Raw genomic sequence first — 15358 nt, 5'->3', positions numbered from 1 at the left:
GATATCTGTGTCACATGTAGCAGCTTAACCAGCAGTGCGTGGGCTGCAGTGTTTATTTCTCGGTAACAGTAGTTTTTGCCCTTTCTAGCCTTGCTGTGGAAACAGGTGGATACAAGCGTTATCTTGGAAGTGGTTATTCTTAGATAAACGTTTTTCTGAGTCTGATGTTTGAACTATTGGTTAACACTCTGGTTAAGGAATTTGCTTCCCATCCTGGAGCACCTGAATTCAATTCCTGACTTTAACTCCTGATTTCAGTTTCCTGCTAATGCAGATCTTGAGAGGCAGTGTTGATGGCTTACGTGTTTGGGTCCTTGACACCCACATGGGAAATCTGGATTGAGTTCTCAGCTATTGGCCTTGGCCTGATCCAGTGGTCATCATTGTGGGCAACTGGGCAGTGAACCAGCAGATGGGGCTCTCTGTGTCTCTCTTTATACCTCTTGGGTACGTTTTTGAAAGTTTTTTAGGCAATTTTTTAAAAAGATAACTTTATATTCAAATTGTAGCAACTACAGTTTTACTAATATTTCTTGAGGTAGTATGCATATAAATATTAGGGATTTGAAAATAAATGGGTGAATTAATAAGCTGTTTTTAAAGATGATTTTGTCTGACATCATTTCTGTATCACAAATCTATCATTGTTTAAATATTTTATTACTCATTATTTGGAAAGGATCCTTAGAGTATAGACTAATATAAAAATGACTACACACAATATGGTATATGCCTATGTAAATCAAAACTCCAAGCAGTCTGATTTTTAAATAATAACTTGTTTAGTCATCTGGATAGAAATTTCAAGAAGTTGCTTTTGCAATTTTTGCTATCTTAGAAGAATTTCTTCCAGAGAAATTAGGCAAGGATGCCAATTAATTCCAGCTGTTGGAATGCATTGTATGTGAATGTCTATGAGTTCAACTTCTAACAACTTAGGCCAAAGTTGTTAAAGGCTGTAATTTAGCAACCAGGAAACTTTATAGGTCATTACTCCACTTGCTTTTACTGAATTCTTGCATATAATATTAGTTTCTTCATTTCATTGTTCAAGAACTCAGTATCTCTGGCACTGTCAGCCTTCTCTGTGGGCATGCCAGTTCTAATAGGAAAGCAAAGCTGGGAGCCAGGAGGAAGATTTTTTTTAATGGCTTAAATTTTAAAATTTTAAAGCATAATTTTTTGAATTTTTATCAGTGTGCTACATTTGTTATAACTGATGTACAGATGCTGATACATTATTATTAACCAAAGTCCATGGTTTACATTAGGTTTATTCTGTATCAAACAGTTCTCTGGGCTTTAAGAAATGTGGATTGTCATGTGTCTACCATCACATTAATTTAACAGAATAGTTTCTGTGCCCTAAAAGTCCGCTGTCTTCCCCCCATTCCTCCTCCTAGCACACCCCAGACCCTAGTGACCACTGGTTTTTCTGCTCCCAGTGGTTTTACCTTTTTCAGAATGTCATATATTTGGAATCTTAGAGTATGGCTTCTTTCACTCAGAAATATGGACTTAAAGTTCCTGCGTGTCTTTCGGTTGCCTGACAGTTCATCTATTTTTATGGCAGGATACTGTTCCATTGTGTGGAGGACATTTTGTTGCTTCAAAGTTTTGCCATTCTCATGCATGCTTTTGTGTGGTCATGAATTTCCAGCTCATTCAGGGTACTTTTCTTTTTACCTGGAACGGAGAACAAGTGGCACTGAATCTACTCTGTGAGGGTCAAGAGAAACATGCCATTCCTGTGGGAGGTGGGGGAAGATCGACTATAAAATGTAAAAATATCAGCCTGTCTCCTGCTACTGTAACTGGACCTTGAGGGGAAGCTGGTTGGACATTTCCCTGCGTGGTTACAGCTCAGAACAGTCTATGGGAGTGCCCACTAAATAGCCTTAATAAGTCCCTATTACGGACCTAGTTAATTCAATTCCCATAAACACTTTAAATCTGCATGTAAAAACTTAATATATTTGCTTCTTTTTAGCGTTCAGATGCCTTGATCTAACACCTGAACATCTCTGGATATTTAAACTGTTCTTACAAACCTAATCAAAATTTATAAATGTAGTTCATCTTAAGCATTCCAGTGCAGGTGGGAATGTAGTAAAATTCTTTCACCTTTCAATTTCAGGTCATTATTTCAAAATAAATTAAATTGAAATTATAAGCAGAGTCACCGAATACATCAAGTTGTCTTAAAATTATACTTTATCGACAATCAGGAGATGAAAGTAGGAAGGCAGGCCAACTTCTGGATGTCAAAGTGTGTGCAGTGTGGGGCTGTTTGGTTTGGGGTAGAGCTAGGGGAGATCAAGGCTTCTTTGAAATGTCTGTTTGGCAGCCACGTATTTAAGGCTGGTGCTCAAGGAGGCACCCGTGCCAGAGGGAAAACCTGGAGATTTTTCAGGGAATAGATGGTCTTTAAAGCGACAGGAATGGAAGAGGCAATCTGTCCAGTGAATGCAGACAGAGACAGGGGCTCGGGACACAGCCAGTGTGTGGACTTTGGTCAGAGGAGGAAGAGGAAGCAACAGCAAAAGTGACTGACAGGGGGTTTGAGAGACACAAAGGCACTAAGGAGAGAGTAGTCAAAATGTCAGATATATTTGAGAGACAGAAATGGACTAGAAAGGAAGAAAGGGCATGGCTGCAAAATTAGGGTAGGCAATGGACCACGCAGGAGATGATCAGAGGAAGCCGTAGAGTATTGACGTCTCTAGGAAGAGTAACTGAGACAATAGGTAAGGGCTGTCAGGGGCGGCAGGTGGGGAATGGAAAAGCTTAAATCGAGGGAAAGCTTGTAAAAGTGATGCAAAGGGATGTTCCACGGGAGCGATCTAGCAGAAAGAGAGGAAGGCTAAGGAAGGAGAACAGATCATTGCTAGAAGGAGGTCAAAGGAGAGATGATTGGGTTAGGACCCTTAGGGGCCGGAGATTATGAATACGAATGTGCCTGCTATGGGCAGCAGTCTGTGAGACAATGATCATGAAAGTCAAAGTGTGAGGGGCCTGTGCCGTGGCTCACTTGGTTAATCCTCCGCCTGCAGTGCTGGCATCCCATATGGGCGCTGGATTCTGTCCCAATTGCTTCTCTTCCAGTCCACCTCTCTGCTGTGGCCCGTGAAGGCAGTGGAGGATGGCCCAAGTGTTTGGGTCCCTGCACCCACATGGGAGACCAGGAGGAAGCTCCTGGCTCCTGGCTTCAGATCAGCGCAGTGGGATGGCTGTAGTGGCCATTTGTGGGGTGAACCAACGGAAGGAAGACCTTTTTATCTGTTTCTCTCTGTCTATAACTCTACCTGTCAAATAAAAAAAAAAGAAAAAGAAAAAAGAAAGTCAAAGTGTGCTGATAACTGTAAAGTGCTGGATAAATGTGAAGTGATTCTATCTTCCTGTAAGTACTTTCACTATTTATGATTGCTTTCCTTACCTCCTCCTCTCTGTCTCTCATCTCCTACTATGCCACTGTATAGACATTTGTGTACATGTTTGTATATGAGTGTTCTTTTTTTTATTTTTATTTTTTATTTTTTATTTTTTTTTGACAGGCAGAGTGGACAGTGAGAGAGAGAGACAGAGAGAAAGGTCTTCCTTTGCCGTTGGTTCACCCTCCAATGGCCGCCGCGGCCGGCGCGCTGCGGCCAGCGCACCGCGCTGATCCGATGGCAGGAGCCAGGAGCCAGGTGCTTTTCCTGGTCTCCCATGGGGTGCAGGGCCCAAGCACCTGGGCCATCCTCCACTGCACTCCCTGGCCACAGCAGAGGGCTGGCCTGGAAGAGGGGCAACCGGGACAGAATCCGGCGCCCCGACCGGGACTAGAACCCGGTGTGCCGGCGCCGCTAGGCGGAGGATTAGCCTATTGAGCCGTGGCGCCGGCTATGAGTGTTCTCTAACCACTGGACGGTGCATAGTTCACCTCATTTGGGTTGGAAATTCTTTTAAAATCCAATGGAGGGGGTGGCTGGTGCTGTGGCACAGCTGGTTTATGTCCTGGCCTGAAGCGCTGGCATCCCATGTAGGTACCAGTTCTAGTCCCGGTTGCTCCACTTCTGATCCAGCTCTCTGCTATGGCCTGGGAAGGCAGTAGAAGATGACCCAATCCTTGGGCCCCTGTACCCACATGGCTGACTGGGAAGAAGCACTTGGCTCCTGGGCTTAGGATCGGCACAGCTCCAGCCATTGCGGCCATTTGGGGAGTGAACCAGTGGATGGAAGACCTTTCTTTCTGTTTCTCCCTCTAACTGTTTGTAACTCTACCTCTCAAATAAATAAATAAAATCTTTAAAAAAAATCCAATGGAAATAATTAACCTCCTTCTCTCTCCAGAAAAATATAAAATTGTAAGAGTTATCATGCATTTCAGGGATTTCTTGAATACCTGGCACCTGCCAGTGATATTGAGGTTCCACTGTCAACTCTAGAATTAAGTGAAATAATAGCCATTTTACATCAGTCCTTTGCACTGTATAGTAATGACTGTTTCTGGGCATTGTGATTAAGTGCAAGGTTTGTGTGAAAGTTTTTAATGCCAGGAAGCATTTGTTTCCAGGTGTGCTATGCTTTTGCAAAGTATTTTCAGAGTATTTACAAATGATGTAAAATTCTTGGCTACAGTACGATAAGCTATGTGATAGAATATAATTCCAGAGTCATCACTGATTACAGAGGGAGCTGAGGGGCCCAGCTGCCATTCTCTTATAAAAGTCACTGTCTTGGGCCGGCACCGTGGCTCAATAGGCTAATCCTCCGCCTTGCGGCGCCGGCACAGTGGGTTCTAGTCCTGGTCGGGGCGCCGGATTCTGTCCCGGTTGCCCCTCTTCCAGGCCAGCTCTCTGCTGTGGCCAGGGAAGGCAGTGGAGGATGGCCCAAGTGCTTGGGCCCTGCACCCCATGGGAGACCAGGAGAAGTACCTGGCTCCTGCCATCAGATCAGCGCAGTGCGCCGGCTTCAATGCGCCTTCTGCGGCGGCCATTGGAGGGTGAACCAACGGCAAAGGAAGACTTTTCTCTCTGTCTCTCTCTCTCACTGTCCACTCTGCCTGTCAAAAAAAAAAGTCACTGTCTTTCTTTCTCCCTCTGGTTTTATTGTAGAAGGCTGAGTGCATCGTCTCTGTGGGGAGAATGAAGAAAGACATTTTGGGCCCGAAGGGGCCTTACCAGAGTATCAGAGATAGATTGGGACATCTGGCTGAGCCTGGCCTTCTTTGGCTCTTGCCACTGAATTCTGCCTTTCTGGCTCCTGCTTGCCCTAATCAGGGAAGTTGTGCAGATAGATAGTGATGGATGCATGAGGGCCGTCTTGGTCTGAGGTTGTGACGAACTTTAGGTTTGCAGATTTTGAAAACATCATTGTCAGAAGGCACATGGAGTACCTCATTTAGTGACTTCCAGATTCAGGCAAGGTTGCACACAGGATTGTGGTGGAAAGAGGGGGAGCATGCATTGTTCGAAAAACACATGTGCAGTATTCCTGCTGTTTCTGCAATTCCAATTACAGAATCTGTACTGCTCAAAGCTCTCTCTGCTGCAGTGGATTTGCTGGTGGTTAAGGTTTGTAGAAAGTTTGGCTGGGTGGGGCGGGAGGGGGGGTGCTGTGGCAGAGCTGGCATCCCATATGGATGCCAGTTTGAGCCCTGGATTCATCACTTCTGAACCAACTCACTTCTAATGGCCTGGGAAAGCAGTGAAGGATGGCCCGGGTGCATGGGCCCCTATATCCAAGTGGGAGACTCGGAAAAAACTCCTGGCTCCTGGCTTCAGATCAGCTCAGCTCTGGCCATTGCGGCTATTTGGGGAGTGAACCAACAGACAGAAGATGTCCCTCTCTTGGCTTCCATCTGGCCCAGTCCTGGCTGTTGTAGTTATTTGAGGAGTGAGCCAAGGGATGGAAGAGCTCTCTCTCCTCCTCTCTGTCTCTGTAACTCTACCTTTGAAATAAATAAAATAAATTAAAGAAATGAATGTTTGGGTAGAAAGTTTCATAATCCAGTTCTACCCATTCATCTAAGAGATGGGGAAATAAATCAAATCCCAGACATAAATGGATTTATCCAAGGCTGCGATAGTGTAGAATTCATGATAGTTTGGTTCCCAGGGTTCTAATCCCATGCTTTCTTCTTCATGCTTATACCTCTTGCCCCTATACAGAGAAATCATTAGCCATGATGAGCAGCCTTCCTCTTCCAATATGGAGGAATCCGCAGCACGATAGCTTTCTAGTAATCATGGTTGTAAGCAGGGATACTTATTTGCTTCTTTCTATACACCCCAATCTGTTCTTTTCCCTGGAATACAATAGCCTAATATGGTATAAATTTCCAAAGATTTAGAAAGAAATGGCAAATTTTTGTCTCAGGCATCTTGTAAAGGTGTTGTAGAAATCACCTATCACATGTAGGAATCAAATGATTGTATTTTCTGGTCAGTTTCTTAGACTTCTTCCAAATGAAATCATTGAATGCTATGCTTACTTTCTATTGTAAACTATTGGTTTTTTATTGAAATATAATTTATAATGGACAATAGAGTTTTACACATGGTTTTCAGAATCAAAGTGGAATATATTACCAAATGCTTGTGAATAGTGGATATTTTTTCCTTTTTGAAACTTTTAGCACTATAGTGATTTTTCGTGCTTTCTTTCTGCCCTTATACACAGGTCTGCTTGCCAGGACATTGAGTTCAGTGCAGCTAATATTTATTGTATGTGTAATGTATAGACATCTGGAAAGATATTTTAAAAATGAAGGATGAGAGTTAATGTGTCTGTCTTTTAAACTTTGGGATGGAGGGGAAAGAGGCTGGAAATAACTGGCCTTGGAGGACAGGCTACATCTGTTTTCCTTCTGAGAAGGACTGGCTGTCTTATTACCTTGTCACTGTCACCAGAAGCTGTCGGCCTTTCAAGGTAAGATGCTCTTTTCTCCCGTCTTTTCTAGCCTACCAACTGTCTATCTCCCTTTCAAAGACTCATTTTATTTTAAATGAATGAAAAAGATAGGGTTTGCAGTTTTTCTTCTTAGGGGGATTGGCAGGGTGATTTTCAAGCAAAGGATGAATGAAGCTCAAGTCTTCCATGTCATTTGAGCTATAAAGTTTGGAGAGTTACGATTCTTGGAAGTAAAAAATTTAAGAAAGACTTTTATTTTTCTGAAGCCTTAATGATCCGCCAAAGATATCCTTCAGAACAACCAGAACAGCACATTCTCCTAAAATTAATGATAAACCCTTTTTGATAAATTAAGACTTAGATAGTCAGGGAGAGCAGTAATTAAACAACTCCTTGTCTGTCTTCCACCACTGGTCTTTCCCATCCCTTGCCTTGCTGGGGTAGGGCTGGTGGGTGGAGATGAGCTGAGCTGAGCGTGGTGTGGTATGCAAGAGCTGTGTGTGTTTAGCCCAAGGAATGACACAGAGCTCCATGTCTTCTTCCTCTTTCTCCTCTTTCCTACACTTGCACTTCTATGCTATCTCCTTCCACTGTCAAGTAATTGGGCTTTACCTTTGTACCAGGGGATGAGCCACATGACACGCATTCTCCTGTACCAAAGAACTCCAGGTATTCTCCTCTGAGAGGCTCAGCAAACCCTGCACATATGGAAATTCCATGAGATTTTTCCTTTTACTCCTTCATTGATACTGTTTCTAAGTTAAAATGCAAGTGAATAAAAGGAAGATATAAGAGAACCCGCACACACGCACAATACCCACGCAAACACATCTACCATCTAACTTGTTTTGTGGCATGGGAATAGGAAAAAATTTACTGTTGTTGCCTTTTACCTTTTGAAATTGCTAATTTTTTAATGTTTATATATTTTACTTTCAAAACCAGAATAAAAGACATTATTCCTATTTTTAAAATACAAGTGTCGGGATTTTTAAGCCATTGAAAACTGCCCTGTGTTCTACTGTAATGGTGGACACATTTCATTTTATATTTGTCAAAACCCATAGAATGTGCAGCACAAAGGTGAATGTGAACTATAGATTCTAGTTAATAAAAATGATGAATACTGGTTCATGGACTGTAACACATGTAGCCTGCTAATGCAGGGTGTTAATAGGGGGTGCTAGGAAGAGAGAGAAAAAAGGAGGAGATGGAAGCCTTTTGAAATTCTGGCTCAATTTTTATGAGTATTTTCTATAAACCTAAAATTGCTCTGGAAATAAGGTCTATTATTTAAAACATAAAGATGAGACAAAATATGGTTAAGTTTGGGGTGATAACAGAATATGTTGCTTAGTTTCCTGTTAGTGGGCTTCCCCCACAGCAGCACTTACATGTGAGGTTCCTGGTGGAAGGGTGATGACTTCATCGTACATATGTGGGCATCTTGCCCAGAGGAACAAAGAGAGCTAGGAGGATTGAAAGAATGGAGGGTGGTTGATCGAGGGTATTTCCCTTAGTAGTTGTAGATGGCTTGCTTATGGCAAGGAAGAAACTAATTTCCATCGAGTGATCACTGTCTGCTGGGCACTATGCTAAGTGTCTCACATGTCTTCATGAAGCCTTTACAGCATCCTTATGATATAGCTGTTATCCTCATGTTAGAGAAAGCAAGACACTCTGGTGAGGTTTTAATTTAGCAGAGACAAAGCCTAGATTCAGCTCTCTCTGCTCTTTTGTTCTTTTGCCTTATTATAGTCACAGCTATTAAATCACTGTTATGTAGTGGGCCAATTGAGCGCCTTATTTTATGTTGCCACAAGGTGCTGTTTTGAGACCCTGAAAGTATCATTTGACATTTTGGCAGTGATGTTAGGCATCTGACTTCATTTTCTTTGTTCCTGTCAAACGATCCCCACTCTTAGGTTAGGAACTGTTTACTTATTAGTGAACTGTACAAAAGAAGGCAGTGAGAGTATATACCAGATAGTAATCTGGTACTACAGCTCAGAAGCAAGAAAACAGAAAGAAAGGGGGTTAGGAACCAGTGCACAGATTGGAGAAGGCAGGAATTGCTAAAAGAGGCTTTTGAAACAGAAAGATGTCTTCCTCTCGAAGAAGCAGAGTGTGTTTTACATATCCTGGAAGTTACACACATATATCTTTGTATCCATGCATGCACATGTAGATGAACAATGGGCATTATTGGTGCAAAAGTTGATACAACAGTTATCAAGTGGCAGGTTCAGAGCATTTTATGTAACCTGAAGAAAATGGTTAGAAATTGGTCTTACTTTGCAAAATCTGTGAAGGTCTGAGTAAAATAGTATCTGAATTTGTAAGTGTCATGGCATTTCCTGACTTGTCCTACTTTCTCAGGGATATCAACATTATTGTTAGCATTGCTTTTATTGGAGACAGTTGCACCGAAATGGAAAGCTTCCTGCTTGTTTTTTTGGGACCAAGGCATTATTGTTCTACTCATAAACAGTGTTTTGGGTTTTTTTTTTTGTTTTTTTTTTTTTAGTTTGCATGTTTTAAGTAAATGTGAGAAATTTTAGCAGCTCCTCAAATTCACATCTTCTTCACTAAGAATGGAAGTTAATAATGTTTGGTTGGAGGTCATGTGAATTTGATCTAAGCCAAAAATTTGCATCACATAGCGTTGGGTTTCCTCTGGCTCTAATATTTCAGTTCTCTAGTTCATTAGTCTTGTTCCTTCAAAAAAATACATACTTACAGTTTAATGTAATTCATAAATACTTGTCACATATAGAGATGCAAGTTTCAATTTTAAAAGTAGTCATTTATCTTGATTTTCAAATTTTATAACTATCAGAAATTTGATGATTTGATTAATCTGTTCATTGAAATTGACAGTATTCTTCTTAAGCCACTGAGACTTAACTTTTTTTCTTCCTCAGAAGTTAACTGTATGCACACGAAAGATACTAGTATAGTTGTAATTTTTAAGGATGATGGTTTTTAGGAAAAATAGCATACCTAATTGTATTGTTGAATACAAAGCATCCTGTAAAATGAGTGAGGCTCTGGGCTCCATGTCGCTGAGTGGTGGTAGGGTATCCCTTTGCACTCAGAGCTGTTGCAAGTTTGCCTGGACTGGAGGCCCAGGTCTGACAATGAAGAGTTCCCTATGCCTGAGAGAGTCAAGAGCAGTCTCCCAGGAGCTTCCTCATCTGTAAATGAAAGTCCAACTCCTGCTTAGAGGGAAGAAAATCCTTAAAAAGGTTTGATTTGTAACCTGGCATGCATTTGAATGCCTTTTATACTATTTCTGCCTCATGTAATGAAATTTTTGACATGCATAGTGTAATACCTACAGAAATGTATCCTGCCGTCAGTGTTCTATAGATACAGCAGCTTGGTAGTTTTACTAAGGTAAAAAGGATTTCTACCCTGTTTTTGTGGAATCACCAAGTCATGACTTTGTTGTTTAAAATGGAATGTATTTTTCAAAACACATCCCATTGTTCCTTGGGGTACCCTTAGCAACAAGCATGTGACAAAGCAAGTGAGAAGTAACAGGTGCTGCAAAGTTTAGCCAGAAAGATTCTGGGAAATTTGAAGAGCACTTAGTAGCTAATTGCTTGGGCAGTTGATGCGGAGGCTGGAAGGAGGTGACCTGTGAAAATGTAGGATCGAGAATTAGAGAAGATGAGTTCTAATCTGCTGTGGATACATACTGAGCTTGGTTAAGGATTTCAGCTTCCCAGCTTCTCATGTGTTTTTGTTGAGGAGTGGGGCAGGGTTAGGGCGGATATAGTTTTTAATCTTCAAAGTGTAGGTTTGGATCAGAATGGCCTATCACACCCTCTCTGAGAACATAGTCTTTGTCCAGAACCGATGGCAGGAAGGGTTAGGAGGTGTGCTTTCTAGATTCCTGTGCTGAGTTTTGGTCTCTTGTACTCTCAGATGAAGCTAAATTGGATAGAACATTCTCTGCTTGCTGGCTTATATTCATACTCTATTTGTGCACATTTGCAGAAAAAGGCTCAAAATGATGAGGTTTCATTTCTAAGGTCAAGATCTCAGAAATCTCCAGAGTCAGCACATGACAGGTACGAAAGTCTCAGTGCCTTACCCGTATCAGGGTCAAAACAGCCCTGTGCAAATGGTTTACGAACAAGAGAAATGTGTGGTCTGACACAGCACTGCAGGGGAAAGGTGGGACTCTAGATTGTGTGTGCAACCCCTGTCCCATCTATATGGGGCTCTTGCCTTCCTGCTGACCCCATTCTAAAATGGGAGCCCTTGGCCGTTGGACTAACCATCCAGCAGGGAGTTCAAGCAAGGGAGTTCTGTATTTTCCTCTTTAGCACTTATCATATTTTAACAAACTGCTTTTTTTACACCTTCCAGGTATTTTTTTAAATTTTGATTGTTCCTCCTGACTAAAATATAAGCACCAAGAAATAGGATTTTTGCTTATGTTTGTTTTCTGGTCACTGCTGGGTCTGTACTGCCAACCCAGTGCCTCTCATAGTAGTCACTCAGCAGACATTTGTATAATGAATAAATGATTTAACATTATATAAGCAAGTATTTCACTGCCTATATCTGTGAGCTTGAAAACTCCATCTTCAGCAGTGGTTGTTTGGCTTAGTGATTAAGATGCTTCTTGGGATGCCCACATTCCGTATCAGAGAGTGTGGGTTTGAGTCCTGGCTCCTCTCCAAATTCCAGTTTCATGCTGATGCTCACCCTGGTAGGCAGCAGAGGATGGCTTACGTAGTGAGTTCCCTATCACGCATTTGAGAAACCTGTATTATGTTCACAGCTCTTGGCCTTGGCCTGGCCCAGTCTCTGCTGTTGCAGGTATTTGGGGAGTGAACCAGATGAGAAATCTCTGTCTCTCTCTCTGCCTTTCAAATAAATGAAACAAATAAATTTGGGGAAAAAAACACATCTACATCTTCATAGGTATTTAAATTATAGAAAATATGTAGATCTGGTTAAATATTTTTGGGCATAAGTGTTTTTATCTCATTCACTTAAATGATGCATTTTATTCATCATCTTTTAAAATTGTTAAACAGAAACATTACTTTCTGGAGAAAATTTCCATCAGGAAATTGAGTAAGTGCCTTATTTGCATGCCTCTTGCAATCCATTTTTTTTTTCTGCAAAATGAAGTGGTAATTTAAAACTAGAGGAAAAGAAATGTCCAATTTTAAATGTACAATGTGTAGGCAAGCAGAGATTGTTTTTGCCAGCTCTCTTTCCTCGTGCCACTCATGTTTGAATACATTCCCAACAAACCTGCTCATAAGACTTGTAGTAAATTATATTATTCACGTGACAAGTAACAGGCACCACTCAATGCTAACCTTTTATTAGAAATGTACATTTTCATCTCAGTTAACATAATATCTATATGAATTTTTCCAAAAAAATGAGAATTTTTTTTCTCCCTGGTGACATTATTATATCACTGAGCTAGGATGGCAGTTAGTAATCTGGTTTCAAGCCATTAATAGCAGTTCTGTCAAGTTGTCACTAGAATGGTGTGTTCAGGTAGTTAGCTTTATGTGGAAGGACATCCTCTTTTCCAATGACAATATATTCTCTGTATCCCTGCTAGGAGAATGTTCTAGAAGCTCTCCTCTCATGTGTAACTAATGACTGTGTGTGCGTGTGTCCATAACAATCTGAACAGTGGGGATCAGAACCTTTGTTCCACCTTTGTCACCATTGCTTCCCTCCAAACGTTTCAAACATTTTGATTTTTCAGTTAAAATGACCTATGCATTTCTCCATGTATGACTTGTTCCTTCTGCAGTTCCGTGACTTAGTGTCCACTAGAGCATCTTCTGGTTGTCAGCTGCAGCACAGATGTTGTCAGGTTCCACACCTTGCTCTGGTTGGGTGTCCTGTCTCCTTCCTGTCCGTTCCCTTAGCACAGTCTCTCAGTTGTTCAGTTGCTACTCCTCGGGACTGTAGTGAAATTATCTGTGTGTCCTTTCCATCTGCTCTGGCATAGAAGTTTTCCCTACAAAGAGGGTCCAGTTAAGACTCGTCTTTTCTGTGCCACAGTCTGTGCTGTTGCCACCCTTTCTCCTGACCAGCTTCAGGAATGCTTGTGTGGAGACAAGCTAAGTTTGCTAGAAGTAGTTCTACTCCTTTCCACCACACTATGCAGCATCTCGGGTGCCAAAAAGGGATGCCCATGCCAAGGTATGTGAGGATCATGACCTAGGCAGCATGAGTGTGTGGCCAGCCCTGGATGCAATCAGTCATCACTTGGTGATTGCTTGCCTTATTTTTATGACATGATTCATTGGAAACCATTGAGTGTCACTTGAATAATTAAAATGGCACACAGCACAGACTCCATAGACACTTTCGCCCTACAATTCCCCTCTTCCCTCCTCTTATGTGTGTCAGGAGCAAGTTGTTTTCTGGTTGGTTCATTTCCCCAAAGCTGTTCTATATAAATGGAGGAGGAGCAAGTAGGACCTTATTTCTCATTATCTTCTTCTTTTTTATGACCCCCTCAGGAGAGTTTTGGTTCCATTGCTTTATCTAGTAGGGCTAGTAGTTGTACTTAACAAAACATTTCTGTAGGCAAGTCATAACAAAGCTTCTAGACTTGTTCTCAGTTGCTTATCTACTACAGAGCTACCCAACACATAGGGTAATTTTTGCTCATACTCCAGGAGGAACTAATATAAGTCCTCCAGCACTTGCTGTACTTTTCTGTATCTTTCAAGATTAGATAATCACAAACAGAACATAGGTATTCAATAACTATAGTTGAATGAATGAACAAGTGGTTTGTTAAGGAGATACCTGTCTAGGGCTGGCATCGCCGCTCACTAGGCTAATCCTCCGCCTGTGGCACCAGTACCCTGGATTCTAGTCCCGGTCGGGGTGCCGGATTCTGTCCCGGTTGCTCCTCTTCCAGTCCAGCTCTCTGCTGTGGCCCGGAGAGGCAGTGGAGGATGGCCCAGGTGTCTGGGCCCTGCACCCATATGGGAGATCAAGGGGAGGCACCTGGCTCCTGGCTTCAGATTGGTGCAGCGTACCAGCCGTAGCCGCCATTTGGGGGTTGAACCAACGGAAAGAAGACCTTTCTCTGTCTCTCTCTCTCTCTCACTGTCTAACTCTGCCTGTCAAAAAAAAAAAAAAAAAAAAAAGATACCTGTTTAAGAAGAAAGTAGAAAACAAAATTTAAAAACATTTTATTAATATATTTTAGCTAAATTTTCAAAATAAGATAATAGATTATCCAGGCAAAATCATGTAAGCTGAATAATAAATATAAGATAAAAGATAAACCAGCAGCCGATCTGTACTTTATTCTCTGAGCTCGGTATCAGCCTGCACAGGTAGCCTCTGTTCACAGCTTCTAGAGTAGGTCTGCCCCATCTACTTTCTATTTAAATACATACAGTTTTCGACTAGATGCCTTTTCTCCCTTCCCCAGTGTATCTTAGACATGTTTTGATATAATTACTTGCAGTAGAACTACTGCATATTTTTAATGTCTACCCAATTTTTCTGTTATGTGGATGTGGATGTGCCATATTTCATTTAACCAGAACACAGTGAATGACAGTTTAGGTTATTTATAAATTTCCCTTTTTATGATAACAATGAAGTGAATACTCTATAATGTGTCTTTGCTTATTTCTGCCCCTATGTCTATAAAGATAAATTCACAGGAGACATGGTGGTTCAAGGGCTTTGAGAAAGATTTTAATTTTTGGTAGATGATTACCAATCTTGGCTCCCCACCCACCTCCCCCTGAACCCAGTTACCCTCTGACCTCAAATATTGTAGATTTATTTCCTCTCATCTTTATCAATATTAGGTGTTAAACACATTAATTTATTCTGAAGTCCACATACTAGGTTTCCTCTTGGATGATTGCCTAGTTCCCTGTTTAGTTTCTGTCCCTTGTGTTGGTGGGGGTGGCTTGGGAATCAGAAGCCTGGCTCTTAGTCCACCATGGCTGTTAGCTCTTTGTTCCTACTTTGAATTTGTCCATTTTATTATGAGTAAACCTCAGACTCTTAATAAAAAGGAATTTGAGCAGCATAGGACTAGAGAGAAGAAGAGACATTCCAAAAGGTATGATTGTTGACACTGTCCTAGACCCCAGTATTCTTACCTGAAAGAGTTTATCAGTTGGAGTAAATGTCCGTTTCATCTGGTAAGTTTCACTGGATCTTTGAGATAAACAATTCAACTTAATTTTACTTATATTTCTGACTATTTCTCTTTCGTAGGAATTATGACCGTCCTATACTAGCTTCTCCCTTATTTTCCTTCTGGCCCCATTTCTTATTCTGCTCTTTGATTTATGGGACTCATAAAACCCTCCTTGACTTGCCTTCCAGTTTCCTCAAAATTGTTACTTTATATTCTACATTCAAAGTGATGTTGGGTTTTTATACCTGTTGCTCAGGTGCTAATTCATGGATCACAAACTTAGTCCAG

General features: G+C 41.4%; 1 protein-coding gene across 6 annotated transcripts in view; it reads left to right on the top strand.

Annotated features, from left to right (window-relative positions):
* The window catches only part of CDK14 (cyclin dependent kinase 14), a 724945-nt gene that overhangs the window by 344843 nt on the left and 364744 nt on the right, over positions 1-15358 (top strand). The gene's annotated exons all lie outside the window — the stretch shown is intronic.

The sequence above is a fragment of the Oryctolagus cuniculus genome, chromosome 16, assembly GCF_051225735.1.
Source record: "Oryctolagus cuniculus isolate XC-2025 breed Fujian yellow rabbit chromosome 16, ASM5122573v1, whole genome shotgun sequence".
Taxonomy (NCBI): domain Eukaryota; kingdom Metazoa; phylum Chordata; class Mammalia; order Lagomorpha; family Leporidae; genus Oryctolagus; species Oryctolagus cuniculus.
Note: the sequence above shows the minus strand (reverse complement) of the source record. Positions and strands in the feature narration are given on the sequence as shown.